The sequence below is a fragment of the Aricia agestis genome, chromosome 7, assembly GCF_905147365.1.
Source record: "Aricia agestis chromosome 7, ilAriAges1.1, whole genome shotgun sequence".
NCBI lineage: Eukaryota > Metazoa > Arthropoda > Insecta > Lepidoptera > Lycaenidae > Aricia > Aricia agestis.
The window spans coordinates 5,722,409-5,743,714 of record NC_056412.1 but is presented as its reverse complement, the minus strand read 5'-3'; the positions used below and the strand labels follow the sequence as shown (position 1 = coordinate 5,743,714).

Sequence of the window (21,306 nt, the reverse complement as noted above, 5' to 3'; positions counted from 1 at the left end):
GATGTAGATTTGATTCAGTTTCGATCGTGAGTAAACAACTGAACAATTTGAATCAATATCTTCATGGCGTTGACCAAACGCCAAACTTTTTTAACCTTGTTAAGTTGCAAATTAAGCCACCGCGACTGCATGACGTTTCCTGATGTAGATGTTAGGAGTAGTACCGAAAGTACTTCGATCAAATTGATTCGATTCTTGAATGCGTCGGAAGTGAGGTTTATTAATCTTAAATTAAAAAAGTCGAAGCCTTTAGTCTGCAAGCCCGCTACCGCAGCGGCTTCGGGTAGAATCTATACATCTATACATTTATTTACATATAAATGAAATTGGAGTGTCTGTTTGTAATATTGAAAGAACCGTTTTTTACTACATGCATATGAATGTATATAGGGTACAGACACCAAAACATCATTTTTTACGATTTTTGTCTGTATGTCTGTCTGTCTGTCTGTTTTTTCCGGCTAATCTCTGAAATGACTGGAGCGATTTTGACGGGACTTGTTTAGGCACATAGCTGATGTAGTAAGGAATAACTTAGGCTACTTTTTAACCGACTTCCGAAAAAAGGAGGGTATATTTAATTATAAAGGGATTTATAAAAAAGTGTCCCTTAAAAATTGGATTTTTTTTCTCTTTTTTATTACCTTTGCTATCATATTTTGCTGACGCGGACGAAGTCGCGGGCAGCAGTTAGTCCACAATAAAAACCTGACCTTAGAGATCGAGAGTAATTGGCTTCGATTTGATGTAACAAATCACCCACCCATTACGTACAATGATTGAACGCTTCACTCGGGGGCCGCAAAACATCGGATCGCGCTCATGAACCGGGGTGAAATTCAAATTTATTACGCTAATAAAAGGCAATCCAATTAAAGCAGGAGTTTTTGCGAATCTCGGCGTAGAGCTCTCGAGTCGAGTGCCTTAGACCGCAGCTACAGTGAGCCACAGGTACCGAATGTTACTGTAATAGTAAATAACCACTCAAATTCCGAAGCAAAAGAAATATTCGCGAAGTTCGTGGTTCGTTTTTATATTTTTTTCGTGGTTTGTTGTATGTTTATTTTATTGGTTACAAGTTGTAACAATTTATTCAATGATGAATTTATTTACTATCTTATTTAACCCTCGGTTGGTCGCGTGGGGTCTTTAAAAGGCCGGAGTTTGCGAAAACGTGATAAAACTAATTCTTGTATATATATATATATATATATTTAGTATATAGGGGGTTTCGGGGGCGATAAATCGATCTAGCTAGGAATCATTCTCAGAAAATGTCTTTTTATTCGTGTTTTATCGATAATCTATAAACTGAAAAATATGACTCTTCCTGACATCTATTGGCGAATAATAATACTATTATGTGAGCAACTAATTGTTTTAACGACCAGCAATGGCGTTATTAAGTAACACGAAGTCAATGAGTGTTTGCTATACCGAGCAAAGCTCGGTCATCCAGGTACTATTTAAATTATTCGTAACAACTCCTCTCTTAAGTAGCTTCCTAAAAGGAAATATATTTCAATATAATCGCCACTCGTCTGAGCTCACGTGCATGTGTTGTGTGTTACAGATGCGTTTATACACGCTGGGGTCTTCATCTCCCCATATTTGATTTGATATTTCCACACAGTTTTCACACCGAAATGGATTTCTTTCATGATTTTCATTGTATTTTAACCCGGCGTCATGGGGGCAGAAAAGTGTTACGCGGACGTTGGAGTGGGTCTTACATACCCGTGTGTTAGATATCAAAATTAGTCCAACCTTTTATAATAATCAATTTATTTTATATGTTTATATTAAGTTCATTATGTATTTATATGAATTAATGAAACAAAAATATATTATATAATTTTTAACCATATTTAATAGAGATTTAAAAAAAGAACGACAAAAGTCAACAAACTATTTCTCCTCTACTTAAATGTTACTCTATTACTTATTAACAATCAGTTTAAATTTTTTAATGGCACTTATTTAAAGAATACTAAAATATTTTTATAAAAAAATAACATATAATCACATCTAATCATTATCTTTGGTACAATCAGCACAGAAAGGTACAACATGTTCTGAGCAAATGTGTTTGGTGCAAGTTGCAACTTTCGCAAGTGTAATAATTCGTTTTACGGTCTTTTTTGGCCAGTCTTGACATCTTTTGCAAATATTCGGCTTCTTTACCGGAGGTTCCCCTGAAGATTCACCAACAAATTTTTCAATAGGCGTCTTGTACCAAATTGTACCTTTGTCAAGAACTGGCCGATTCAGGTGTACAATGTTCTTCCGACAATCGATTTCTACCCGCAAGCGAAGACAGTGGAATGTCATCATCGTCAGAGATATCTTGCTCTGTGTCACTAGGATTACTACGTTTACTCAAGTGATCTTCTGCTTCGCATATTTCCTGGTCTGACGGGGTAAAATCAGAGTCCGAGTTCCAACTCTTGTAAAATAAGATCACAGGTGATCGCGACAGCAATAGAATAACAATAGATTTCCAAGAATCCACGATCAAAAGATTAAAATACTTCAAGTACCTACAAAAAACGCAAAAAAAGTAATTAAGGAAGTACCTACAAAAAATAAAATACATTTAACTATAAATAATCTAATTTTATTGTAAAATACAACAAAAATACAAAAATAAAATGTTAAAAACACTGATAATTATTAAAATAATGTCTGTGTAAGGTGTCCCGAAATTGTTACACTGACTGCGGGGATGGGTCTCACATACCTTATGCAACTTTGGGCCCCTGTTACTACCGCTGCGGCCGTCGCAAGACTAACGCGTTACCTGTGACTCATAGACCAACTCAACAGATCCAGCTATTGAGAAATTTGGCAACGCCGAACGCATGGTAACTGAATTACAAGTGAAATAAAAAGTGATGGGTCTCACAGACCCAACCCCCATGACGCCGGGTTAATAATAAATCAATAAAAATCATCGTGTGTTGAGTCTTATTGTTTTATGTCATTTACAAGAAGCGTTAGACGCACATTTCCAAAAATGCATATTTTGCTACCTAGACTGAAATGATGATTATTATTTTCTGGGGATGATGAGAAAGTAATTATTGGTATATTTACCATACGTTTTAAGTGTTAGAACAGGAAAATAATATATACAATTTAGTAAGTTTTGATGCTGAAAATTTGTCAATGTTTAACATTCAATAGTTTATATTATGTTATTTGGACTTAGCTTTTTAAATTGCAGGCTAAGTTATAGGAAATTTAACTGTTATATCAGTTATGTTCACGTTTTACTACAATAATAAAATAATTTTGTTTTTTTTTACAATTTTCCAATCTCACGGTCTCCAGCTGAAATTTTTTGACTTGTATTTTTAAATTGTGTGTTTAAATTAATAATCTTCAAAATATTATTAAGTTTTTGATTGAATCTGATTATTATTGAATTAAATGATAATAATATAGATAAAAAGGTGAAGAAATATATAAATTTATGCCATTTTTATGTTATTTAATTTTCGGGCTTTCAAAGAGCCCAGGTGACCAACGGCGTTATTTTAAAAGCGCGCCTAACCGAGGGTTAATATTACACTAGCTATTTGAGTATATTATTTTTTCTTATATTATAATATTTTTTCTTACAATGCTTTAGCAGCAGCTAGTACACGCACACTACCGAACGACACACTAACGGAACAACGTTAGAAAAAATTAAGGAATTCCGTAACGAAAAACCTAACACTAGGTTTTTCGTTACGGAATTTCTTAATTCGGTGACCACGCTCAAAGCCCACAATAAAAGCTATGCATTAATGCAATAGCTTAAAAAGAACTTACCGAATGAAAGTGTAACGAAATATCTCTTAACGATGAAAAAGTCCGCAAATTATTTCAAACACGAAATAAATTTTAAGTAAGTAACCGAAGTACTTATTTACTATTTTTTGCAATTAATAATTTAGGCATATTTTATAATCTCACGGTTTTTACGATTTGACGGTGACATATACATAAAGTTCACATTATTTTTTATTTTTAAATCGTTCCCGGTCCTAATGTAAAGCCACTATTTATGCAAAAAACGATCATTTTCAAATTGTTAGTAACCCATTTCATCCACTTACGTCTTCAAGTATTATGTAGTTTATTTGGTAAAATAATCGGCCAAGTGCGAATCGGACTCGCGCGCGAAGGGGTCCGTGCCGTTATAGAGCTAAAATAAAGGAAAATATTGTGTTTTTTTGTATGGGAGCACCCCTTAATTATTCATTTTATTTCAGTTTTATTATTTAATATTATTAAAGTACACATAATATAATTGAGGATTTTGTGAAAATTTCAAGTGTCTATAATATGTTGCCATTATGGATAACGAGCCAAAAAGGCAAAAAAAATAATGTTTGTTGTTAACCTTAAATATAAACTTTATTTTGTTTTTAGTATTTGTTGTTATAGCGGCACCGGAAATACATAATCTGTGAAAATTTCAGAAGTCTAGCTATAGCAGTTTTTGAGTTACAACCTGAAGACAGACAGACAGACGGACAGACATCGAAGTCTCAGTAATAGGGTCCCGTTTTTACCCTTTGGGTACGGGACCCTAAAAAGTACACAAAATGGTAATTACGTTGAGTCTAGAGTGAGATGCTCAATGCTCATAGTCGCTTCCCATAAAGCGATTTTTAGCTCGTTTCCCGAAGTCACTCCGTAAAATAAATAACGAGAACAATGTCGAATTTCATGTTATTTTAAAATTCTGGAAACAATTGATGAGTGAACTTTTTCTGAATAGTGGAATTTGTCTAGGAAAAATATTCTAAAATCTAGTGTATGTATTGTACTGAAATACCCAGAATACTTGGCAAGGTCCTAAAAAGAACCCGCTAATATAAATTTTACGTCTACCTCGTACGTGACCGAGCACTTTATTGATTTAAGCTTTTATCTGGTTACTATTTTCCATAAAAGTTCAGAAAAATTCAGTTCAGCTTAGTTGAGAATAAAGATTTATGCTTTCTTTTTAGATAGGTATTATGTCTTTTTATACATTTATTTAAAAAATATATATACCTAATATAATTACTCTTTTATTGATAGCGATTAGCGCCCATATTTTCCTCAAACAAACATGACCTTTTTATGACATTAAGATATCTTGCTTCCTACAGGACTTGAAACAAAGACTGAATTTTTTGATAATACACTAAAAAAAAACATATTGACATTTTAGGTTTACGCGAGTATCACTCATTATATTACAATGTTCAAACACTTACGGATTTTGTCGCGGAGCACTTTTATTAATCCCGACGTTTCGGCTACTTTACAGCGGCCGTGGTCACGGATGGACTGAGGTGACAGGCGTCCAATTTATTGAAGTTCTTCAACTACCCGAAGATTCATCAATTTTTGCTTGAGTTCCGATCTACGCAGAACGAACTTACAGTGTCATGAAGCCGAGGTTTCCTAGATTTGTGCTTAAGTTTATTTATCACTGGATCCCAACTTGATGGCAGCACCCAACCATCTTCGCGGTTAAATTTTTAACCGCGAAGATGGTTGGGTGTTCATATTGTTTCTGGTTGAGAGTGTCCCGGTGTTGCGGAGGTCCACGAGCGTCGATAATAATAATCGTTCTACAATGAGCTCTATAGAGTATAGACTATGACACTTAAAGAAAATTAACGGGTGAAGTATGAACCAACGTAAATATCGCTTAGAAGGCTGTTTCTATATCTGAAAATAACTCTGAGTGCTCTGAGCAGGACAGGTGAGTATGCGGTGAGGTTATAAGGGTTGTGATTGTGAACCATGGCTTTCGGCGCCTGCGCTGTAAAAAAGTACGGCATTTATGGGTAGAGTATCTGTATATTATGTCTACAAAAGTACGCCTTCGTGGTCCAGTGGTTAAGAGCGTGGTACTTGACTCAGAGGCCGTGGGCTCGATTCCCGCGTTGGAAACATGTTGTTTCCAAGTTTGATTAGGACAATGCTGGCTGATCACCTGATTGTCTGACAAGTAAGATGATCCATGCGTCGGATGGGCATGTAAAAAGTCGGTCCTGCGCCTGATCTCTCGCCAGTCATGTCGGTCTTCCGTCCCACTGGGTTATGGGAGTAAAGGAATAGAGAGTCCTATTATGTACACACTATAAAATTACTCCTGCGTACCTGCCCTGCTTTCAATGAAACCGGCCACCGTCACCGAAACCGGTGTGGGAGTATTATTATTATTATTATTAATATTACTATATTATTAATAATATAGTAATATTAATAATAATAATAATAATTAATATACAAAAGGAATTACACAAATTAAAACGTTCTAAAGTGGTGTAGTCTAAGCGATAAGTTGAGAATGGCGAAATATAGAGATAAGAGTCATTAAAATACGTGCGATAGCTCATTAGATTCGGGAAGACGTCTAGAAAAATGTATCGGAAGCGTGTATTAGCACACAAAAAATTGCAAAAGTTATAAGCAAATTAGGTTGCAAAAAAAAGGTATTATGTTTTTTACATTAAGAGTTTCAGAAAAAGAATATAAAAAAGTTCAGAATTTTTAATAACAAATTTTTATGTTAATAAATAATGAAATTGTTGATAAAAAAAATTTTTGTTTTTGTAACCATATTGAGGACAATCAATCATGATTTCTAAGAGGATTTTTTTTTCTAAAATAATAATTTAAACAATAGAAATATTTAAAAAACGATTATAAACAATAAAAAATTGTTATTAAGAAAAATTTTTGTTTCTAAAAATCATAATATTTTCAAGAGAATAAAGGTAAGAAAAAAATATTTTTAAAAGCATCGTAATAGTCCATTGGTTAATAAATTTTTTATTAGCAAATGGCGGAAAAAATTTTTTTTTTAGTTAATACATGTCCTTCATTGATATCAAATCAATTACGTGATAATAAATGAAACCACTTTTTTTTTTACATTATTACGTGGATTTCTAGTTTTTGTTCAAGTTAAAAAATGATTATAAACAAAGTATTAAATTTTTTTTAACTTTTATGGCGTGATCTTGTTAAGTATGTTTATATCAAGGGCTCCACGAAGTGAAAAATTTTACGAAAATTATTTAAACGTTTTCTTTAAAGTACAATGAGGACGGAAGTTCGAAAAAATTTCGTTAGTTAACATATTTTGTCTAATTTGTTGAAAAATTAACTTTAAGTTAAATTCCCAACGGAAGCAAATTCTTTGAAGTGTTCGGAATACACCATAAGTTTTTGAAAATTTTCAATTAATATTTAATACCTTTAAAAAAATAATCAGTGTGACGTGCTCGGTTTTGAAGCCACGCGCACTACCTAAAAATGCCGCGCGGAGGCCAAAATTATAAATAATAGAGATAGAATTCCGGGAGTTGGGATTTTTTTATGGAAATTTCCTCTTCTTTAAGAATCTTTTTTTTTAATTTCTTAAATGTTAATAGTTTCGGAGTTCTTAACAAAAGACATAATGCCTTTTTTTTGTAAACTAATTTGCTTATAACTTTTGCAATTTTTTGTGTGCTAATCCGATACATTTTTCTAGACGTCTTCACGAATCTAATGAGCTATCGCACGTATTTTAATGACCCTTATCTCTATATTTCGCCATTCTCAACTTATCGCTTAGACTAGTGGTGCCGGAAGTCAGTGCAAGATTTTAATCCGCCGATAGTTGTAGAAGCAATCTAATAGATCATTTACTCGTATTATACTTTACGGTATTTGTAGAAGCTTGGCTCCTTTTTCTTAAAAAAAGCTCATTGTTAATACGATTCGCGTTTGACACATTAATGTAATCAGTAATCAGGCACGCGGGAGGTACGTGTAAATGCGAAAAGCGAATCGCAGACGCAAAGCGAACGCTTCAAAAGGATCCACTAATGAGGAGGGGTGGGTGAAAATTTTACCTCTTGAAAAGAAATTTTCGCTGCATCTATCTTTCCACTAAACGGGTACTGCGTTTAAAAAATGAAGTAATATTTTAATGCCTATTTCCAGTATTACACTAAACGCAAATAGATTTTTAACGACTTTTTCTGTTGGAAATGCTCTAATTTGAGACCTAAACGTTAATTAATGTTAAAAACAGTGTTAAACCTAATTGACCACTTTTATCCGGTTTGAAAGTGTGTTCCTATGCTTCAACTCCCAAGCGGTCGAATTTGACCGCGAAAACAATAGATTTCCAGGAATCCACGATCGAGGGATTAAACGAAATAAATACCTATTAGAGACTAATATTCGTTGCAATATGTACATACGGAGACAAAATTCACATTTATAATAATTTATAGCAAAATATGAAAAGTAAAAACAGTTATGCTATATTACTACAAAGCTTGAAGAAAGCAATAAACTCACTTTGGCTTTTGTTGTTGCTTCTTGTCATACGCTTCGTTTGTACAAACAAGACATAAACAACATATTGGCTTATTGAGGTAAAATAACCATTAGGACTACTTATATTTTCATAATAAAAGTGCCATATAAACTACGCATATAAACCACGATTCCTTTTTTCATTTTTTTTTAAACTTTATACTAAATTATAATTAAAATAAAAATGAAACACACATTAAACTAATTATAATTAAAATAAAAATAAAATCTATTAAATTTTCCCTATTTCAACAAATACTAAACCTATTTTGATGAAACTTGCAGTATTTCATAAGTTGAACAATACCTTGTACAACAAAAAAGAATAACCTAAATCGGACTCGTATTTCCGGAATCCGGAGATATAATATGCGGACACAAAAATAATACATTTTGGCATAATATATGTTCAGTCGATGATATAGACAAATAAATTCTGCAAATCAATATTAAGTACATAATATTCATGACCTCCTTTTTTGAAGTCCGTTAAAAGTTTATTGAAAATAATTGTCGTATGTGTGGTAAAATATTTTTACATAATATATACCTTTTCGATGTATTAAATTTTACAATGCACATTGCACGAATTCTACATAAAAGCTTATGAAAGCATTTCTAAAATTGAATAAAAAGTACCTAATCCGTCCCTTACTATGCATATCGTGAGTAACATTCTACCTTTTATTTATAAAATGAAAATTTTAATGATTTAATTTGTAGAATAAAACAACTTAATTTGTAGAATAAAACAACAAATCCAATTCAACTAATTATTCAGTAGATATGAACAACAGTGTTTCCTTTGCGATCCTAATTACAAGCCAAACAAAGTTTTACGTCGAAACAAGGATTTGTTCACCGCAGCCATACCGTAGCCATATAAAGGAGTATTTAATGCCATACTGCAAATTACAAAGTAGTTTCTCACTTTATAGCATTAACAACATTATAATACTAGTATAAGTGTGTCTGTCTGTCTCCTTTTCACGCCCAAACCGCTGAAGCCATTTTGCTAAAACTTGGTATGGAGATACTTTGAGTCTCGAGAAGGACATAAGATACTTTTTATTTCAGAAGAATATATTATGGTTGCCGCGCGATAAATTAATTTTGGCACAACGGCGTTACGGGCGTTTTTTTTTTTTATGAAATAAGGGGGCAAACGAGCAAACGGGTCACCTGATGGAAAGCAACTTCCGTCGCCCATGGACACTCGCAGCATCAGAAGAGCTGCAAGTGCGTTGCCGGCCTTTAAAGAGGGAATAGGGTAATAGGGGAGGGTAGGGAAGGGAAGGGAATAGGGGAGGGTAGGGAAGGGAATAGGGTAGGGGATTGGGCCTCCGGTAAACTCACTCACTCGGCGAAACACAGCGCAAACGTTGTTTCACGCCGGTTTTCTGTGAGAACGTGGTATTTCTCCGGTCGAGCCGGCCCATTTGTGCCGAAGCATGGCTCTCCCACGTGTTGACGTGTATAATATACGTAAATCATAATATACGGAAAAAATATAATATACGTCATCTTGTATATTATATTTTTTCCGTAATGGAGTGTAATGGGCGTCTTCTAGTAAATTATTTCGCTTGATATACAATATATTCGTATTCAATTATATTCGATTTTATAGGATTTTGATATAATTATTTGATTCTTAATTTAAGATAAACAAAAAACAGCAGAGATGATGCTGACAGAGATCTCTTCTAGAGATAAGCACACCTATGTACTCTATTAATGTATGGTATAATATTTGAAGCTAGTTTTACAAAATTGTACATAAAGAATAAGTAAGTAAATAAATAAATAAAAAACAAAAAAGTAATTTAAACCAGTATATTATTGCCATGATAAGTAAAACAATACACGTGTTTTAAAGGTGGTTCAAGTCCTAAGTCTCTTTAAGTGGAATTCCTAATTATTACAGCAGTGGCAGGTGCATCTTGGGCGGGAACCTTTCCTTTTCTTCGGTCTATATTCATCTGATTCCTTGTTACGTAGTTTATGTTCTCTTTGTGATTCCTGGGAAAGGTACGACTCCGTATCTTGCAGTTGCACGACGATGCCTCTGCTAGGCACGTCATGGAAACGGACGTTGTGGCGACGCTTAAGTACTTTACATTTACGAACCATTAACACAAGTACAATCAATATGATACCAAAGAATATACTCGTAATATCCACCACGAAATTTTCTTGTTGTTTTTCTGGCTCTCTACGGAGCAGCATTTTGAAAAATGTTAGTATCTACCTATCTACATAAAATTTTGTAAACATTACATGATTTTATTTGATCACTCAATGACAAAGTCATACAGCAGTTTTTTCTGTCATTGTTCAATCCATATTCCAAACAGAATCAAATGATATTAAAAAAATGTCTCACACATGACACTTTGGCCGATTGTTGAAAAACGAGGGATTGCCTTTAAAAATGAAGGAGAAGAAGAAACATTTTATTTTACTTATGCCGTAAAAATATTATAAGCAGAGTAGACAGAACTAATCATAACGGCCCGGCCGCACCTGCGTCTATCGTCCGAAGCTTCATGCTACGAGACGAAATTATATACTATTGGACGATATACGCAGATCGTCCAATAGTATCGGTTTTAACGCGAAGCACTACGCATTTGCGGCCGCGGCATAAAGTTAATATACCTAGCGGAATAGACAAACAAAGGCCTGAACAAGCGAGATGTCACTATCAGTACACAGCGTGGTAAAAAGAGACATGTGATACATGACAGCAGAACTCTTTTTTTGACGTCCAGTCGGCACTTATCGGCACGTTGATAATTTAATCTCATAGAATTCATGTTCAATCATGCTTGTGTAAGTGTATAGTCTACACTGTATACGTACACAGAGTAAACGAATTTCGGTTTCGTTTGACAGCTCGAGATTGATGCTCTATTCCGCTAGGTATATTAACTTTATGGTTCTGTTACTCTGATTACCTACTGATATTTATAAGGTGCCATCCATAGAGAAATCCCGTGGGAGCATCTCACTAGAGATGGCACGGTGTAATATATTTCTCTATGGATGGCACCTTATATCAGTAATCAGAGTAACAGAACCATAAAGTTAATATACCATACAACATAATCATAATCTCTTTAAAAAATACTCCTCATGGTACCCAATAAACTGTCTCAGGAATATAAAAAATATTTCTTATTTATTATGGCAATGAAGCGAATTCATTATAGTATAATACGTACTATAATATTTTATTGTTTTAGCTACGTTTCATGAAGACGATTCTACTTCGTTTCGCCCATACTTACGTTGCGATCCAAACGCTCCACGTATTTATCTTGTATTTCATTCTTTACAGTAGTATAAAACTAAAATAAAGTGATATTTTATTTTCTCGCACTGGTGGGTATAACAGTTCAGTGCATATATTTATTCTATATCAGGGTTCAGTTGCCTCAAACGATTGCTTATGCATGCCACACTCTGGTCAGCAAACTATGTGCCGAGTGCATTGCTCGAATCTAATCTAAAATAAACTTTCAACTAGTCCCGATGTTAAAATACCAAAAAGATCTACTTAGAATTTTTCGGTTTCTCGTCAGATAACCTACTGTGTACCGTTTTTATTATTTGGAAACGTTTGATTTGAAGAAACAAACAATTTTTTTTTAAAGATATGAACAGTAGAAAGTTTAGTGAAAACATTAAAAAACTAGATAAACTATCAATTATTTTAAATACCCATTTAGGAAAAAACTATTTTAGTATTCGTAGGTTTTACCCTAATTAAATTTTTTAGAATATCTACCCGTTCCCGTTGTGAAAACATCTTTTTTTGTGATGTGACAAACGAGAAAACAGGTCACTTGATGGAAAGCAACTTTCATCGCCCATGGACACTCGCAACGTCAGAAGATCTGTAGGTGCGTTGCCGGCCTTTTAAGAGGGAATAGGGGAGGGTAAGGAAGGGTAGGGAAGGGAATAGGGTAGGGATTGTGCCTCCGGTAAACTCACTCACTCGGCGAAACACAGCGCAAGGGCTGTTTCACGCCGGTTTTCTGTGAGCCCGTGATATTTCTCCGGTCGAGCCGGCCCATTCGTGCCGGAGTATTTTTTTTTTTTTAATAAGGGGGCAAACGAGCAAACGGGTTACCTGATGGAAAGCAACTTCCGTCGCCCATGGACACTCGCAGCATCAGAAGAGCTGCAAGTGCGTTGCCGGCCTTTTAAGAGGGAATAGGGTAATAAGGAAGGATAGGGAAGGGAAGGGAATAGGGGAGGGTAGGGAAGGGAATAGGGTAGGGGATTGGGCCTCCGGTAAACTCACTCACTCGTCGAAACACAGCGCAAGCGCTGTTTCACGCCGGTTTTCTGTGAGAGAGTCTCCGGTCGAGCCGGCCCATTCGTGCCGAAGCATGGCTCTACCACGTATCAATTATTCTTAATCATTATATCTGCACAATATAAGGATTAAGAATAATTGAAGTTTTTCTTAAGGCCCAGTAGTCCCTAAAATAAGCAGGTCGATGTCTGTCAGTACGAATATCGACATTAAGGACTTTAACGTCGATATCGTACTGACAGACATCGACGCTCGCCGCGTGCCTTGATAATAGAAAATAGGAGTAAAAACCTTTTGTTTTTAGTATTACACAAATCAAATATATCAAATCGTTTACGTTAGGTTACGACACATATACTACATTTTTTCTTCTAGAAAGTGTGTAATTTAGCCATAAAATGATTTAATTATGAAAAACAGCGTTATAACAGTCATCTTTGAGATTTTCTTCTTTCGAGCAGAATTTTTCAAATTCTGTACTGATATACCTTTGCGTATAGGAAATTTTCTTAATTTTAAAACGGTACTTTTTTATACTTAAATAATGACCTTTCCTTTACTAAAAACGTGTTTTAAAAAAACCCATTTTACGTAGTTGCAACCACCACAGCGCCTTAATGAAAGAACTCTACATTTTGCACGATTCCATCCGAATACAGAAGACATTAAAATAAAATACCAAATTAAACGACTTTTAGCGGATTTTATTCAGCTAAACAATTGAAGGTAACAAAAGAAGGCCAAAGGATAACAAAATTATTATCATATTTTAGGCTGCACGTAAAGGAGAACTGTCATAAAATGACGTTATTGTATGATGGCAGTGTTAGTTCCTTTTTTCGCCACGTTCATATAAAGCCTTGTCGATCTGTAGTACGAATTGCGCGAATTACTAGACATATGAATTGTAAGCAGAGTGACAATTTTGCGATATATAAAAAATTAATCATATTAATATCCTACTATTAATATTATAAAGGCGAAAGTTTGTTTGGATGTATGGATGTTTGTTACTCTTTCACGCAAAAACTACTGAACGGATTTTAATGAAACTTTACAATAATATAGCTTATACATCAGAATAACACATAGGCTACAATTTTAACCGACTTTCAAAATGGGGGAGGTGTTATGTTCGTTTTCTTATATTCAACGATTACTTCGCCGTTTGTTAACCGATTATCAAAATTTTTCTTTTGGTATATAGGGTATCATCCGAATTTGGTATTATATTCACAAAAGTGGTGATCTGATGAAGGATCCATAAGTAATCGAGGGAACTCCTCAAAACTTATAGGGAAACATATTGTGGTGACTTCGGTTTCGTGAGAAGTATTCTAAGCATATGCTACCAACAAGTAAGATTTTGCACCGAGATATACCTGGTATACCGTGGTTCGGAAGGTGCTGAGAGAACTCCTGATTCTTTATAGATACAAGTTTGGGAGTTTCGGCGTTGTTTTAAAAACAGAAAGCATATGCTACTATGCAAATTACATTCATCATCATCATCATAACTACCATATTATACCATTTCATAGTCTTTTAGATCGAGACTCGAGTTTGTCAAGCGATAATCAAAAAAAAACTATACCTACCTAATATTATAAACCTGAAGAGTATGTTTGCTTGAACGCGTCAATCTCAGGAGCTACAGGTCCGATTGAAAAACTTATCTCAGTGTTAGATAGATCATTTATCGAGTAAGACTATAGGCTATATTATACATATTATTGTCACGCTAAGACTAATACGACCGAAGAAACTCAGAAAAATGTGGGAAAACCGGGGGAAATATTTTTTATGGGAAAATGTACGGTTTCTGTAAAATTCCTAATTTACGCGGGCGAAGCCGCGCGGGACATCTAGTGATTCATAACATTATGATTCTCCAAAGCGACCATTTTCACCGAACCGATTTCCACGGTTTTACATTCGTTGCAAAGGTCTCGGGTTCCGTGAGGTCTATAGAAAAAAAATATCAGAAAAAACTTCAAGAGAAAAGTAGGAAAACAGGGAAAAAACAGGGACAGCTAGTTATTATTATTTCCTTTACAACTATTATTATAACATATCACCATTTACAAACATCATTAATATTAATAAAATATAAACATTTTGCAACCTGAGCTCGATTTTAATTAAAATATCGTTTGCCTCCCGCATGTTTGGACATCAAAGTGTTGAAAACAAACAGGGGAATATCACCCCTTTATTTAGGCACAAAGTCAAACGTATCTGTTAACTTCTACCACTCCGCTACCTTTGTAACTAATTTATAGGTACTTACATAAAACGAGACAAAGAAGTATGTTTAAATATGATTTTTAGGTAATGGGTGAATTTTTAGTACCAGCGTTCGGACGATCATCCACAATATATTTAGTATTAATAGTAGGGGAGGGGAATTTTGTAGTCACTCGAGCGTCATGAAGACCTAGTAGGTTTAGGTGGGTTCAGAAACTGCAGCCATTTTAAAGTTTTGAAAAAGAAAATATATCCAGAAAATTTCTTATTTAGGTTAATTATAAATATATATTTAGACAACAAGGACTAAATAATTTAGTTTAGTTCAAAATAAAATATCTGCGAAGCTTAGTTAGGAAAATATGAAGCTTTATTTTTTTATATTTTAAAATGTCCCTACAGGCTTACCTAACCTTTGGATCGTCAGTGCTTTATATGGAAGCTTCTTTGGGGTATACTTAACATTTCCTATCTTAGTTTGACAGATCCGATTACATTTCAATATTTAAAAAAAATTAACCCACCATGTGAGAAATCTGATTTATATACCATGATAACTAGACACATGTCGGAAGCCTATACAAGCATAACTGACACGCTCGAGCTTGTCCCGAAATCCCCTCTTCCCCTCCCCAACTATAAGGACCTCGAAAGAAAGACTACCCGGGAGAATTCAGAAAGGAAAAGCTGATATACAGGAAGGTGGTGAGGTCGTAATCAGTGTAGAACTACCTTTTGTACGCCTTTGGCTGATTGACCAATTCTTAGACCTAACTAAAAGTACCTGAGAGATTAAGCTTCGCTCGGTGTCCAATTATAAAAAGGCAACCACGCAGGTTTTGCAGGTGTTTTATCCTTTCTCTTCTTTTCCCAGGGATAAAACTTAGCCAAATCTTTCTTCATTCCTAAGCCTCTAAAATCTACAAAAAATACACCTGTTGTCAATAAACTACTAAGTATATAAATATTAATTTTTTTTTATGTGAGAGATGCACTACAATTTAATATTTCTTATCTCATAATATTATACTTGCGAAACTAGTTGAAAGGTACGCGACGAATTGCTGAGGATTTTCCGACTCACTAGCTCCTCGACATCTTAACGAACGCGCTCTGAAGCGAATATTTTATCGTCGCATAATATTTACCAACGTATTAAATGCACTTCCTGAATATTATATTGCAATATTGGTAATTTTGATTTTCCGTAGTATGATGAAGTCTTAGAGGCCTGGAGAGAAGCTAGTGCCAATGGAGCCGTTCCAGTCAACCTATGTTTGCAGCGTCTTTGGGACGAGCCGCTTTGTCGTGTTATCTTTGAAAAGCTAGTAATTAACTCTAGTTTCGACACGGCTGAGTGGGCCCGTCTTGCTGCTGCAACTTGGAAATCTGGACTCTGGCTTCCATTACTTCTATCTCCAAACTTAGGCATGCTTCTGGACAATACCACCTACTCCCTTATCATCAGCCTGCGACTAGGTTTGCCGACAAACCATGGCCACACTGCTGCCCTTGTGGATCTACGGTAGATCGTCTGGGTCACCATGGACTTTCTTGCCAGGGGAGCGCTGGTCGTTTTTTGCGCCACGCAGCACTGAATGATGTTTTTCGTCGGGCTCTTGTCTCTATCAACGTTCCGCCTATTTTAGAACCGAATGATATTGCCAGTGATGATGGCAAGAGACCCGACGGTTTAACATTAGTTCCATGGAAAAATGGGAGGTGCTTGGTGTGGGAAGCAACATGTTTTGACACATTGGCGGCCTCCTATTTGCATGGAACATCTATAGTGCGGCGGCGTCTAAAGCGCAAACGCCTATATTCAAAAAAATCCTATATCAAAGCCGTGACTATATTATATTATTTTTTCCGCTGGCGTTTGAAACGTTAGGCGAATGGATGATTTAAATATGAAAAAATTTTTCAATTGTATTTCATCCCACCTCGTAGAACTTTGCGTAAAACGCACAGGTGACCAGAGGGCTGGAGCATAATATTTTGGTCAGCGGTTAAGTCTGGCTTTACAGTGGGGCAATGTCGCCAGCATTTTAGGCACCCCCCCCTAAGGGCAGCACTCAGCAGCCTAGATAAGAATCTATTTTATTTAAACTGTTATTCCTTACTTTTTATGGCTAGCTTAGTTATTTTTATTGTATTACTTTACAGTATTTGTATCTCAATGTTGTGTAAATAAATGGAAAATTTATAAAAATTAAAAATCGATTTTTATCATCATTAATATGTTTAGGGTTTGTCTGTGAAGATTTGTGTATTATATACAAGTACTAGATGTCCCGCGCGGCTTCGCCCACGTAAATTAGAAATTTTACAGAATCCGTAGGTACATTTTCCCATAAAAAATATTTCCCCCGTTTTTCCCACATTTTCCTGAGTTTCTTCTGTCGTATTAGTCTTAGAGTAATAATATAATATAACCTTCTCGATAAATGATGAGTCTTACTCGATAAATGATCTATCTAACACTGAGATAAGTTTTTAAATCGGACCTGTAGTTTCTGAGATTGACGCGTTCAAGCAAACATACTCTTCAGGTTTATAATATTAGGTAGATATAGATTTTTTTTAATTATCGCTTGACAAACTCGAGTCTCGATCTAAAAGACTATGAAATGGTATAATATGGTAGTGATGATGATGATGATGATGATGAAGAATGTAATTTGCATAGTAGCATATGCTTTCTGTTCTTAAAACAACGCCGAAACTCCCAAACTTGTATCTATAAAGAATCAGGAATTCTCTCAGCACCTTCCGAACCACGGTATACCAGGTATATCTCGGTGCAAAATCTTACTTGATGGTAGCATATGCTTAGAATACTTCTCACGAAACCGAAGTCACCATATGTTTCCCTATAAGTTTTGAGGAGTTCCCTCGATTACTTATGGATCCTTCATCAGATCACCACTTTTCTGAATATAATACCAAATTGGGATGATACCCTATATACCAAAAGAAAAATTTTGAAAATCGGTTAACAAACGGCGGAGTAATCGTTGAATATAAGAAAACGAACATAACACCTCCCCCATTTTGAAAGTCGGTTAAAATTGTAGCCTATGTGTTATTTATTTAATATTTTAATCAGCACATGAATTGAATAACAATTTTTTTTTCAAATTAATCGTAGCACCATCTGTCAGGACAAACTAAAATTGAAATAGAATAATATTGAATGCGATGATAGCGCCGTCCGCCGGATCTAATGTAAAACATTCTAAAATCAACAACTCCTTATAAATAAGAAATTAATTGAAAAAACATTTTCCAGTAGACCAAACTGTAAATCTAAACCATTCTCGAATCTCCACGAACACACACAAAAAATTTCATCAAAATTGGTCCAGTCGTTTAGGAGGAGTTCAGTCACATACACACGCACACAAGAAATATATATATTAAGATATATATTATTACCATTATATAGGTACCTATGCTTACGATAAGATTTTGTATATGCTCATAATTTTCTTAGATGTCGTACCGGTGTCGAAACAGTAAAAAATACAATGATATTCTATGTTACTAACGTAACTAGATTGGAAGTTTACGGTAGCAACGCGTTGCCACTTCGAAGATGCCTGCAGGCATATCTCACATACATAATGACATAACGAATATATGACTTGACATTGTCTTTTGAACAAAAAAGTGGTTACGCATTTATGAGAATCTTTTGTAAGACATTGCTACTCTAGTATTTTAGAAACTCATTGAAAAAATATCATATCAATTAAATTAATAAGTAAACAAGTTTTAACAGATATCAAAGAATATGGAAAAAAGTGTCAGTAATTGCACAATATAGCAATATGACATATCCCTAACTAATATTGCTATACTGTGGTAATTGTCTCGACTATCTGCCTGATTAAACAAATAAATTGAGTAATCAATATTCCTTATTTTAGCTAGTTAAAGTGACGCCGCGTTAAATTAAAAAACCGTGTCGGATATGTTTTAGATTGCTTGTTTTCTATGAGAGGCCGGCTCAATGGAACAGCAAAAAATGGAAAGGGCGTAGCGACAAAATGGTTTTTGTCGCGTAATTTAATAACCATTAATACATTTCATATAAACTATGGGCAAATTAAAGTGTATGCTTAAACCAATTTAGGTACAAATTTTGGAAGCTTAAATCACTCTCCTATATTGGCAAAATAGGAATCCCTTTTTTACAGAGGTCTTTTTGATTGATTATTCTGTGTTATAAAAGTTGACCAATCGTGTTATGCTCTGGGTAATTCAAAGACAAAGACATGATGAATACTGACAATGAACTATAATTTCTTAGCTTTAGTCATTGCTGAGAAAAATCGATATCGCTACAGCCAAATTATCAAGGCGTCGCCTTAAAGCGCAGTGAAAGATACAATTATTCTTACCATAACATTGAAACCGGTCGTATTACATAAGGCATTACCCACTTTAGCATAGAGCCTTGGCCATGTGGTCAGTTATCGTGAGGCGTAAGACCGCAGTTTATGCTCGTATATGGTAAATTGTACGTAACTTGTTAATTTGTAGGTACTACACAGATTATCTTAAATGCAATTTGAATTAACTTTGATGACAAGTAATTATGCTCCGTAACTAAAAGTACGAATAAAAAAAATAAAGGAAACCGATAATTCTGATAATCGATAGGTTTTAATTAATTACTAAGTGATAATATTGAACAACCAAAAGCGGACTGAGGCACAAATCCAAAAAATAAAAAATATATAATAGTTAGGGAGGCGAGGTAGCTAAATGGCGTAATTCAACGGCGCTGTCGAGACCTATCAAAATCGAAAGATAAAATAATTTCGAAAAGAAAAGCTCGTATGGTAAAAACCATTTTAGCGGTGGGTTTGGCGTGTACGGTTTTTCAAAAATGTTAAAAAAAAACAGTTACTTGGGCATTCTCGAGCGCGTCAGATATTCATACTACGTATGCCCCAAGTGCCTCTAATAACATCGGTATACTAATCTGCCGGTTTGCGTGGTGGGGGTAGGCATATAAAGTAGTCAAAAATGCAAAAAAAAAAAATTTACTCGAGCGCGTCAGATTTTCGGAAGGGGTGATAAGTAGGCCCCAAGGAAGCTCCCTTTAAAAAAACTGACGATTTCAGCGTGACGATAAGTTACGATGAATTTTTGAAAATGCAAAAAAAAAGTTTTTTTGAAATACTCGAGCGCGTCAGATTTTCATAGGGGAGGTTTATCTCGGTATCTTGAAAGCATATTTTCTTAATCTGATAAAAATGTTGGTGGGTTCTCTTAATCTGACCGGAAAGGTTTTTTGGTTTCTTTTTTTTCCTTTCTTTCTCCTTGATAAAACGGGGAATTTCAGAATGACTGACTGATTACTGGTAGGACGGCATATTTCCGCTAAGCGCTCAGTCTGTATTACATGTTTATGGCAAATTCCTCTTTTAGCTTCAATTCTTCACTTCGTTTTGCTTACGGTACGTCCAAAAAACAATTTGAGGATCAACAGGCTATTGAATAATATACATACATGAAACTGTACATGTTAATAATACTTTTGTATACAGATACGCGTAACTTTTTCCGAGTCCACGAAAATTGTCGAGAAGCATTAGAAAAAAAATTTGAGATATAACAAAAGTCACATAATTTAATCGTCGTTATTTCATATAAATTTTTTTAACACCCTCAGTTTTCGAGATATATATTATATACTCAAAAAACCGGGAGTTTGAGTTTTTATGATGCTTCAAGTCAAAAAGTTTTAACTTTGGACAAAAATGTAAAGAAACCTTTTTTGTGTAAAATAAAATTAGCTTTTTTGTTTATTTAACCCTTTTTTTGAAAATGTATCGTTCGCGACTTATATGCCGCAACGCGTTTTTCGGAAGACGAAATGGCTCCTCCACACTTCCGGTCATGAGGAAACTGGCAGATTTTGTATTTTTAGTAAGTTTTAGATTATATTCTTCAAAATAAAAAAAATAAAAATCTCGCTCGAGAATGCCGAATTATCGTTTTTTTTTACAAGTTTGCGACCTTATAACTCGGCGGCGTCAAGGACTTATCGTCAGATTAGTTAAATTTAGTCTTAAAACACTAAAATCAACCCCCAATATCTTAATCTGACGCGCTCGAGTATTTCAGACTATCAATTTTTTTTCCTATCCTAGGCGCGCGTCACTACATATAGAGCTAAATACTTTACAAGGTTGTTCTATTAGGGCCAAGGTATCTCTCATATCTTAAACTACCACGCTCGAGTATTACCGAAAATTCCCCTATTCGCCTCCCTAACTATAAATAAAAAATACCTATTATCATAATATTATTATAACGTAGGTACGTGATCCGCGGCATCATTACCA

The 21,306-nt window shown here is 34.8% G+C and overlaps 1 long non-coding RNA gene across 1 annotated transcript; it reads left to right on the top strand.

The window, feature by feature from the left end:
* The first annotated feature begins 421 nt into the window (after positions 1 to 421).
* LOC121728727 lies at positions 422 to 20,610 on the top strand. Its single transcript, XR_006035860.1, has 4 exons — positions 422 to 434; positions 6,066 to 6,073; positions 9,249 to 9,260; positions 20,301 to 20,610. It is a non-coding gene; the product is annotated as an uncharacterized LOC121728727 (long non-coding RNA).
* Positions 20,611 to 21,306: the final 696 nt, after the last annotated feature.